Source organism: Rhagoletis pomonella, unplaced genomic scaffold (genome assembly GCF_013731165.1).
Source record: "Rhagoletis pomonella isolate Grant_MI unplaced genomic scaffold, Rhpom_1.0 Rhpom_scaffold_00005, whole genome shotgun sequence".
NCBI classification, from domain to species: domain Eukaryota; kingdom Metazoa; phylum Arthropoda; class Insecta; order Diptera; family Tephritidae; genus Rhagoletis; species Rhagoletis pomonella.
The window spans coordinates 4733668-4743364 of NW_023458559.1; positions in this window are offsets into that span (position 1 = coordinate 4733668).

Here is a 9697-nt window from a genome sequence, read left to right on the forward strand (position 1 = left end):
TATATTTCATTTTTTTTTCTTCACGATGTACATATGTACATGTGTCAAACTAAAGAAAAAATTAAGATAAAATAATTTGTATAGGTTTACAGCTGCTGAATTGCTAGGGCTATTTTCAGTATTTTAACATTTAAAATAAATTCTTCACAACATAATAAAGCAGTTAACTTAAGTAACATTTAAAACTAAAAAATTGCATTTCATAAAAGTAAAATAAAAGTATTTGTTTACATATTACATAGTCTTGCTGGTTTTGTAATTTTTTTTTTTAGAAAACGAGTTTTGGCATGTTGAAAAAAGGAAATACTAGTTCTTTCGAATTTGCTGTCCGAACTATGTGGATAGTTTTTCAAAAATGAGCCTTAGAATATTAGAAAAAGAATTTTTGAAAAATTATTTTTATTTTCAAATTAAAATACTTTTTAAAGCTGTTGTCACACTTAGGCTGCGTTTCTTTATACATTCCGGATAATACCATTTCACAGCCGGAATAAACAGAATACGTTTGAAATATACATTAATATATCATCAGGAACGTTCTAAAGAATAAGTAAACAAAAAAGTTTATTCCAAACGTTCAGAATGAATAAAGAAATGCAGCCTTATACCATGTCCCCACCGAAGCTAACCACGTAGTTATGGCTATTGAGTTGGTTATCCCGATAACCCACTTGATTTAGCGTAGTTTCGCCATACAAAAATGACAGCACTTAAGCATTTCACTGAGATGGTTAAAAGCTAACCAACTCGAAACCACGTCGAAAGTCTGATACAACCCTGTGTTTGCCCGCCATCTGTGGGTCATTAGCGTTAAAATGTGAAGAATTCGTTCCCTACTAGTGTTTGGACTCCACTAAAATCAATTAGATTTACTCCGATTTTTGAAAAAATTTGAAATCTACTACTCTACTCCGCTTGACTTCAAATCTATTCGGTTTTTTTCATTCATGCTATGCCCCTCTTGGTGCCGTTTTTTGAGTGGTCACCACCGGTTTCAGTTAAAAAATTGAAAGTTAGCCAAATCTCACTGTTAAAAAGTAACTCTTTCATAGCAATGCGTCAATAAAGTAACATCGATATTCTTTGATGTATGGCTGCACAAATTGGCGGATGCAGAACTTTACTTAAGTTGTTAAAAAATATATGAGGAATGAAATTTATATAAAGTAGAAAAGGTTTGCTTTTTAAAACATTAAGTGTTAGATACGTTCTACTATATTTAAAATGCTAAAAATTACCTAAATATGTAATATATTATCCTTATATTGCCTCGCGTTCTTATTTTGCATGAGTAAAAACAAAAATGAAAAAAATGAAAAAATGGATTATCAATTGTCATATCCGAACAATTAAAATAAACGCTTACCAGTCTATTAAATTTGGTGTGATGTTCTTGAATTTCTTTTTCAAATGCTTTGAATTCATCTAGACTGGTATATACGGGTTTTTTGGGAGACTGGTGGCCACTTTCCTTTCTGTATGGTTCTGACTTCTTACTTTCGTTTCTTCCAAAATGCGAGTAAGAGTCTTCTTCACCGATTTTTGGTTGTGATTTAATTCTACAAAGATATACAATATTTATACTTGTTGATATCGATGCACAGTGGTCAATAAATGGAATTTAATGTTCATAATTCACTGAAGCCTTAATTTCTCAACCGATTTGATTAATTATTTTTTTAAATGAAAGCTAATAAAATTTGCAAGAGACTAGTTGAGCCCAATTTTCGAATTTTTATTTGTTTGTATTAAATTTTTTAATGCAAAGTGCAGAAATTGCGCCAATTTTGAAGAAGACCGATTCTCCTGTTCCACCTAATAAAAGTTTCATAATAAAAACCAGTTAAAAACAATTGTAGCGTTCTTCTAAAACAAAAAAAAATTAAAAAGTAATAATTTGAAGTGTTATAAAAAAATTTTACCACAAGAATTTTTTTTGTTTTTAGCTTTTATAAAAATTTTGGGTATGCAGTTTTATAGATTACTAAATTTTAGTATAATAAAGTAAATGAACAACTGCAAATTTTACTTTGACAGATTACTGCTTTTGAATACATCTGCATACATCGATAGAGGAGTTACATACTTTTATAAAAAATCGCATCTAAACAATCAGAGGTATGGAAGATATACTTTATATGACACCAATCTAAGTGATTTTCACCGCTATGTGATCGGTATGTAAACCGGTAACACAATTTATTGGGTTTAGTTTCGTACATAAAAGAGATATATGGCAAAAACTGGTATCTTAACAATCAGTGCTATAGGAGATAAAGCTTATACAGCATAGATTTTGATGATTTTCTCAGTAGACTTTGTATTATTATTTATAAAATATCTTATGAAATTTATCGGTTTTAGCTGTTCAAATAAAGGAGTTTTACAGTAAAATCCCATATCTGAACAATCAGATGTATGGAAGATATATGTTGTAGTCATCCGATCCTTGTTATTTTCACTGTAAGTATTCTGTTAATAATGAGTGAAAATGGTGCGAAATTTCATGTTCCTAGCTGCATAAATGGAGGAGTTATGATAAAAGACCTCATATCTGAGCAATCAGTTGTATGGGGGCTGCAGGTTATAGTGACCCGATCTTTGTTATTTTCGCTGTAAGTCTTCTGTTGATAATGAGTGAAAACAGCGCGAAATTATAACGAAAAATCTCATATCTGAACAATCAGTTGTATGGGAGCTATAGGTTATAGTTACCCGATATTTTTAATTTTCACTGTAAGTTTTCTGTTGATAATTATTGAAAACAGTGCGGAATTTCATGTTCCTAGCTATATAAATGGAGGAGTTATAACGCAAAATTTTATATCTGAACAATCAGTTGTATGGGAGCTATAGGTTATAGTGACCCGATCTTTGTAATTTTCACTGTAAGTATTCTGTTGATAATAGGTGCAAGTATTGCAAAATTTCATGTTCGTAGCTGTATAAATGGAGGAGTTATAATGAAAAATCTCATATCTGAACAATCAGTTGTATGGGAGCTATATGTTATAGTGGTCCGATTCTTCCGGTTCCGACAAATGATTAATACATTATAAAAATACACCCACCTACCAAATTTGATCCGGATATCTCGAAAACTGAGAGACTAGATTGCATACAAACAGACAGACAGACGGACAGACGGACAGACGGACAGACGGACATGGCTAAATCAACTCAGCTCGACGTTCTGATCATATAAGTATACATTTTCATGGGTCTACCTCTTTTTGTGCTGGTACTTACAAACATCGGACCAAAGTTATAATACCATTTCATGCTCATGAAAGGTATAATAAAATCTTACTACGGTTAAGTGTCTCATGTCCCTAATTCTTGTCTAATACTTTTCTATCGCTTACTACCTAATATGGTAAGGATTAGAAATGCATTAGACAATTATAATATTGTTAGAGTTCTTTTCAAATCATAGTTAGGCTACTCTAGTTCACAAAACATCTCTTTTGGGTGATAATAAAGAGTCAGACTTCCAGTTCTGTTTTAAGCGTCTTATTTAAAATAAAAAAATTGTCTAGGTGGATCACCCCTTACGTACATACCAGACAATATTTTTTCTCTCTGTTTTTTTTCAATTCATCTAACATTTTTTGTTCCAAGTTTTTGAGATCTGAAAAGAAAAAGTTAATGTAAGGTTTTACAATTTTATTATAAAAAACAAGTACTACCTCTCTGATCGGTGTGTTATCCGACACGTTATCATATATACCAGGGTTGTTGCGTAAATTATTCCAAAATAAAAGTCCTTTCCGGATAATAAACAAACGGCCTGTGCAAATTAAACAAATTTGGTATTATATGAAAGAGGACTGAATTAGCTTTTAAACAGAAATAACGAAATACCTTTATTTATATGTTTTTTATAATTTAATACTAAAGAAATGCATATACCTGGCACAAGGTTTGTTCTATGGTAATTAATTAACATTTTTTATTGAAATATTTTTCAATATGTGGCTTTCCTCGTTTAGACATTTCAGCTAAAGCTATTTAAGTCTTCTTTCATTTGATACCAAACTTGTTTAATTTGGATAAGCGGTTTGTTTATTATCCAGAAAAGACTTTTATTTCGGAATAATATTCGCAACAACCCTGATATATACTATTTAAGTCCATGCTCATGTCCATGTCTGTATTACTTTTGTATGTATTATGTTGTTGTATTACTTAAGTTGATCTTTTTAAATCTAAGATGAATGTAGGAAAGGAATGAAGAAATTAATATTGCCTTCAAAGTTTTGGAACTTAATAATTTTTTTGGATATTTCGTCTAATGAATGTTGGACTTTGGAGTGGAAAAATTTAATACATTACAACATTTAATATTAAGATTACTAGATTGTATGGGCGTATTAAAAAAGTTTTGTAAATTCAAAACTTCTACACCTTCAAAACTAATATTATGGTTTCCCTGGATAGTTACTATGTTATATATTCTGTTTTCAACGATGTAGAAGTTGTCAGGTTCTTTTGGTGAGAAAAAAAATTGGATGTCCTTATTTTTCGTGTTAATTTCGACAAATAATTCTCAAATTTAAACGCAGTAAAAGTATCTAAACAACCGAAATGTAAGGTATCACTAGCCAAATGTGTCAAACAGTGGAAGTTGAAAGTCAAGAATGATTCTTCTTAACACTCGGACATATTTTCTACAAACTTCTTTAAGATTACATTTGCACAGTTATTATATTTAATGTAGTGTTTCGGACTTAAAATAATTCTAATTCCTGAACTAAAAAGCAAAAAATGAGTATACCTAATTGGATCCAAAACATCTTTTAATATAAATATGCCTTTGTAAAGCAAAAATGCTCTGAATTCGGTGGGTTTAAAACGTTCAACATATTTTAAGGATCGAGGCCACCTGGCAAAGTCCTTTGGAATTTGATTATATAAAAAACTATGTTTGGAGTCCAGTAACTGAATTTTTCCAAGTCGAAGAGAGTAGGGCTTATTTCGCTTTTTTATCCACGCCAGTAACAAAGTCTTTGTCACTCACAGACAAACTATATGCATATAGTCCAGCCCGAATGACTTCACTATATCAATTGGTAGTCTTTCTATAGCTTCTGTACGCGCACGAAATTCAGAATCGGTCCTATCAGCATTATTTTCTTTTGCAAAAATAATCTTGTGGTATTTTGATTGACCTCTTTGAGTACACTTTAAACAACTATTATAGCCAGAATGACATTTTATACCTAAAACAAATGCTCTTGCAGGTGCATCGCATATAAATGCTCGACATGCAACAGTGTAATGCTTTTCCTTAAAAAATAAGCCATTTTCATTTAAAGCCTTCAATTCGTAAACAAATTCTTCAAGGAATTCATTAGCATTGGATGATTTACTGTTTCCGCAGTAAGCTCCTACAACTCTAACGTCATCTGATCCATCAACGTTTATCAAAACTGGCCATATCTGAAGATTCGAGCTTTTGGTTAGAGGAAGCCCGCCAACATTAATGTTTAAATTTAAACTATTTGCAGTAAAATGATTTTGTAGTAGAAAATCCGTCAGAGCATCTTCAACTCCATAATATATGTACTCCCCCGTGCCCATTGCTATTCTCTGTGTTTCTTTGGGAGTATTTTTTAACGTCCTAGCACATAAAGGAAGACCTGGAACATAATTTCTTCAGATCTTAAGTAAGTCGTCTGTCGCAGTATTCGTGACGTTATGCTTAATTGTCCAATTTGTCAATTTCTCGCGGAGCCCGCATATAGAATTAGATCCAGAGTCATCGGAGTCACAGTTATCAGTTTCGATGTCTTCATTGCTGTCTTCAAGACACGAAAAAGAAACCACAGAGTTTTCACCACTAATGAATTCGCCTTGAAGGGCTGTAGCTCCGAGTTCCGGCTGGTTATCTTCACCCCGCGCAAACATCAAATTCAGTATTTGCGCAATTTCTCTTTTAACTTTTTTTCTACTCATTGTTATTCTGTTTTGCAATTGAATTTAATTTTATTCTTACAATTTTTGTTTAACTGCGCACTTCCAAATCGTTTGACATTAATTTTAGAGATGAACAATTCCTAGCAAAATGTATCGATAATTATAACGTTACCATGTTTCTTCAAATCAATCTCAAATGAATTTCAAATGTAGAATGTAAACCACGATTTCAATTTGAGAATCATTTGAGAAAAACATTTGATATCAAATCGAGAAATAGATTTTTCTCAAACGTTTGAAGCAGTGTTTGTTGGGTTTGTCACAGTCTGTAACGGTGACTTTTTGGAAGTTATCACAGCAATTACCCGTGACTTCTGAGTAAACGTGACAAAGCCACAGGTACGCAAGTATCTCTCTACCACCTCTATCCTTTAGTGGAATAGTGGACGCTCCCCGAAGGAACGAGCTAAGCGATTCCAATTTTGAAAAGCTGGTTTTTCTTAAAGCAGTGTAGCACTAGGCTAGGGCTGCTATAATTGCTAAGCCTTAAACGGGGACCCCTAGCAAAAACAACTTTTATTCTTTCAAAAGGTATATTCAAACTCTCCTTTTTTTAAATCCTCTTCACACTTATAGTCTAGTTCAATTGTAGAGGAAATCTTAGTTGATGCTCTGTTGTAATAATACATACAAAAACGGTATTGCATAAGCCATAATAAGTCCATGTAACATCTATCAAATAAAAACCATCTTTCGCTGAAAACTCACGTTCCCCTCAATCCAATCGATGTCTGCACTAGTTTTTTAGATACGTTTATTGAAGTGAAATTCATTCATTCGAATTTATTGTTATTTGGCTGGCCAAGCAAAAATAAAAATAAAAGCAAAATATTGTTAATGAAAAGAAAATGAAAGATAAGAATTTTGGTTTTGTTTTGTTGTAGCAAAACTGTAAAGAAGGGATGTAAGAAACAGCCGGAGTGAACAGCCTTCAGCCCATAATCCCAAAACTGGTTTTCAAAGAACATGGTATAACTAACTCATATTACATGTTACAGGGTCTCTTTTCGCGTTTACGAAACTTTAATATTGATCAGCAACGCAGCCATGCAAGTAAATAGAATGGGTTTTCTTTCTTGAGAACACAATTTTGCGATAATTACAACTGACTACTAAAGGGGGCTTTTTTCAACTATCGATTAAAACGATGTATTCGGCCTACTTGTTTCTGATATGTAACTGAGTTTTATTTTCAGCGGAAATGTTTCACTTTCGAATCCGCGTATTCCTTACAGGCGAATGAAAAATATTCCGCCGAAAGTCACGATAAGACTATATAATTTTCCTCCAACCAAATAAAATTAACAAAAGTAAATTGAATTTTGTTGTCCCAAGCATTTAACGGGGACAAAGGGTCCGAAACGAGCACATGTTCCTGGAAACGACGACCTACACTATTTAGGCTGAAGAAATTTGTTTTTCACAATTTTACTCTTAATTTTAGTGAATTTTTTATTGTTATTTCACTATCACTGATATTTTGCAATTCACCACTAAATACCAAAAGTAGTAATTAAAAAATTACTATCACTAACTATTAGTGGAATTTGTTTTGACGGCGAAAAAAGACGCGTAAAAAAATTGGCGGAAAAAGACGCTTAAAAAGAACTTCGGCGAAGAAAGACGCGTGAACATACCTGGCCAGGGACTGTCACTTCAGCATCATTCCCCAAAACTGTTTGGGGAATTTACATACTGTTACACCCACAAACATAGTTGACTGCGAAAATACGTTTACGCGCTTTTATTCGCCGTCAACTATGTTAACGAGTCTTTCTTCGCTGAAGTTTTATAAACGTATCTTTTTAGCGGTCAACTTTTGAGCTCGCGCCTTTATTCGTGTCCATCCAACAAACACTGGAACAAAAATTTTCAAACGTTTGAGAAAATCGTATTTCTCAATTTGATTTTCAACATTGTTTATCATTTGAAACTAAACGTTTTCTCAAATTTTTCTCAAACATTGTTTATAAATTTAAGAACGGTTTGAAAAATGTTTGAGAAAAAATTTGTTAGCACTCCGTTCCGGCGCATCTGCGTCAAAATGGCATACATAGATGCCGAAATCTATCGGTAGTCTGCTACATCAGTCGCAAAATGGCTCTTCGACCACGCGGTCGCTATTTGATGTTGTCTAATTTCAAAACAAACTATGCAACTAATATTTGCATCAATCGTATTTTTCTTTGTTAAACTAACTGAATAAATAAGCTATTAAATAAACTGTTAAACTGCATAAATAAAAATTTCCTTTCCTATAAAAACTGTGTTTCGCTTACATGCATCATTGGCAACACTAAGCAAACATTTCAATGAGAGTAACTGGGTTTCATTTCGTTCCGCTCCACTCATGTTTGAGAAAAAGCTGAAAATTCAACATTTCTGAATTGGAAGATAAAGGAAAATTTCATGCTAAATATGAAATTTCATATTAAATATAGTTTGAGAACGCTATCAACGGTTATTTGAGATACATTTGGGAATTAATGTTAGCGATTTGAGAAAAGGACTGATTCTCAAATGCATCTCAAATTGAGATACGATATATGTAGGTCTTAGATTTAAATATAGGACAACCTTGAAAAAAGCGCCAAAATGGCACCTTGCTAATTGTAAAAAAAAAATATATCTATATATAACACACGTTAGAGTGATTCAACTTTAATTTTCTCACATATGTATGTATGTACATCCATCTATGGGTATGTATGTAAATATGGATGTGTATCAACATATACACAGGTGTTTCAATCGAAAAATTTAGGAACATATTGCCTAGGTACATATCGTCGTTTAAAGTACAAAACCGCATATCGTGATTTTGCAAAACCGCGTAACTGACATTGGCTGCCAAAAATGGGATTTGCTCACACAAGCTCTTGGCTCAATCCTTATCCATTCGTCCTGAAATATACTAGGCAGATATGCGATTGCTTTATAAAAAAGAGAACCATTTTGAAATATGAGTGTTTTTACTCTCTAGAAACAAATTCCTACAACTTCACATACGCGGTTTTGCATTTTGCTGATACGTGGTTTTGCATTTTGTTGATACGCGGTTTTGCACTTTAAACGACGATATGAACTTCATCACGGAAGTGACGGCTATCAGTGTGCCTAGACATCATTTTTCTGGATATGGACAAGTTTAAAGGAATCAGCTCATAATGGTTTCCTTCAGGATGTAAAATGTCATTTTGATAATGTTATCGTTGTTCGTTTCATAAGAGGTAGCGCCGCGATGGCTATTGTTAAGTAAAAATGCATCGAATGCCATCAAGATTCTATTGTTATGTGTTACATGTACATATTAGATGGCTGCATGAATTCACTCAAAACGGCTTATGAATTATTCATATACAAAACGAATGAATGATTTTGGCTTAAAATTTTTTTGAATTTGGTGAATACCTGTTCTTATATGTGTGTCGACACAATAATGTTCAAACAAAGTGAAAAAAATTTAATTGAAAAAAATGAAATTTTTTTTTAATGAATATCGAAAAATATTTTCTCTATGTACATATGTACAATAAGGTGGTCCAAAAACAGTAAAGTCGGAATTGTAATGCTCTCAACCCCTAGGATGGTTCTATATCGGAAAAAGTAGACCCCTATTTTTTTATTTTGAAATCAAAAAATATTTAGAGGTCGCTCAAAGCGAAAAAAGCAACTTTTCGAAGAAATGGTATAGATTTCTTGAAAGTCAATATTTTTC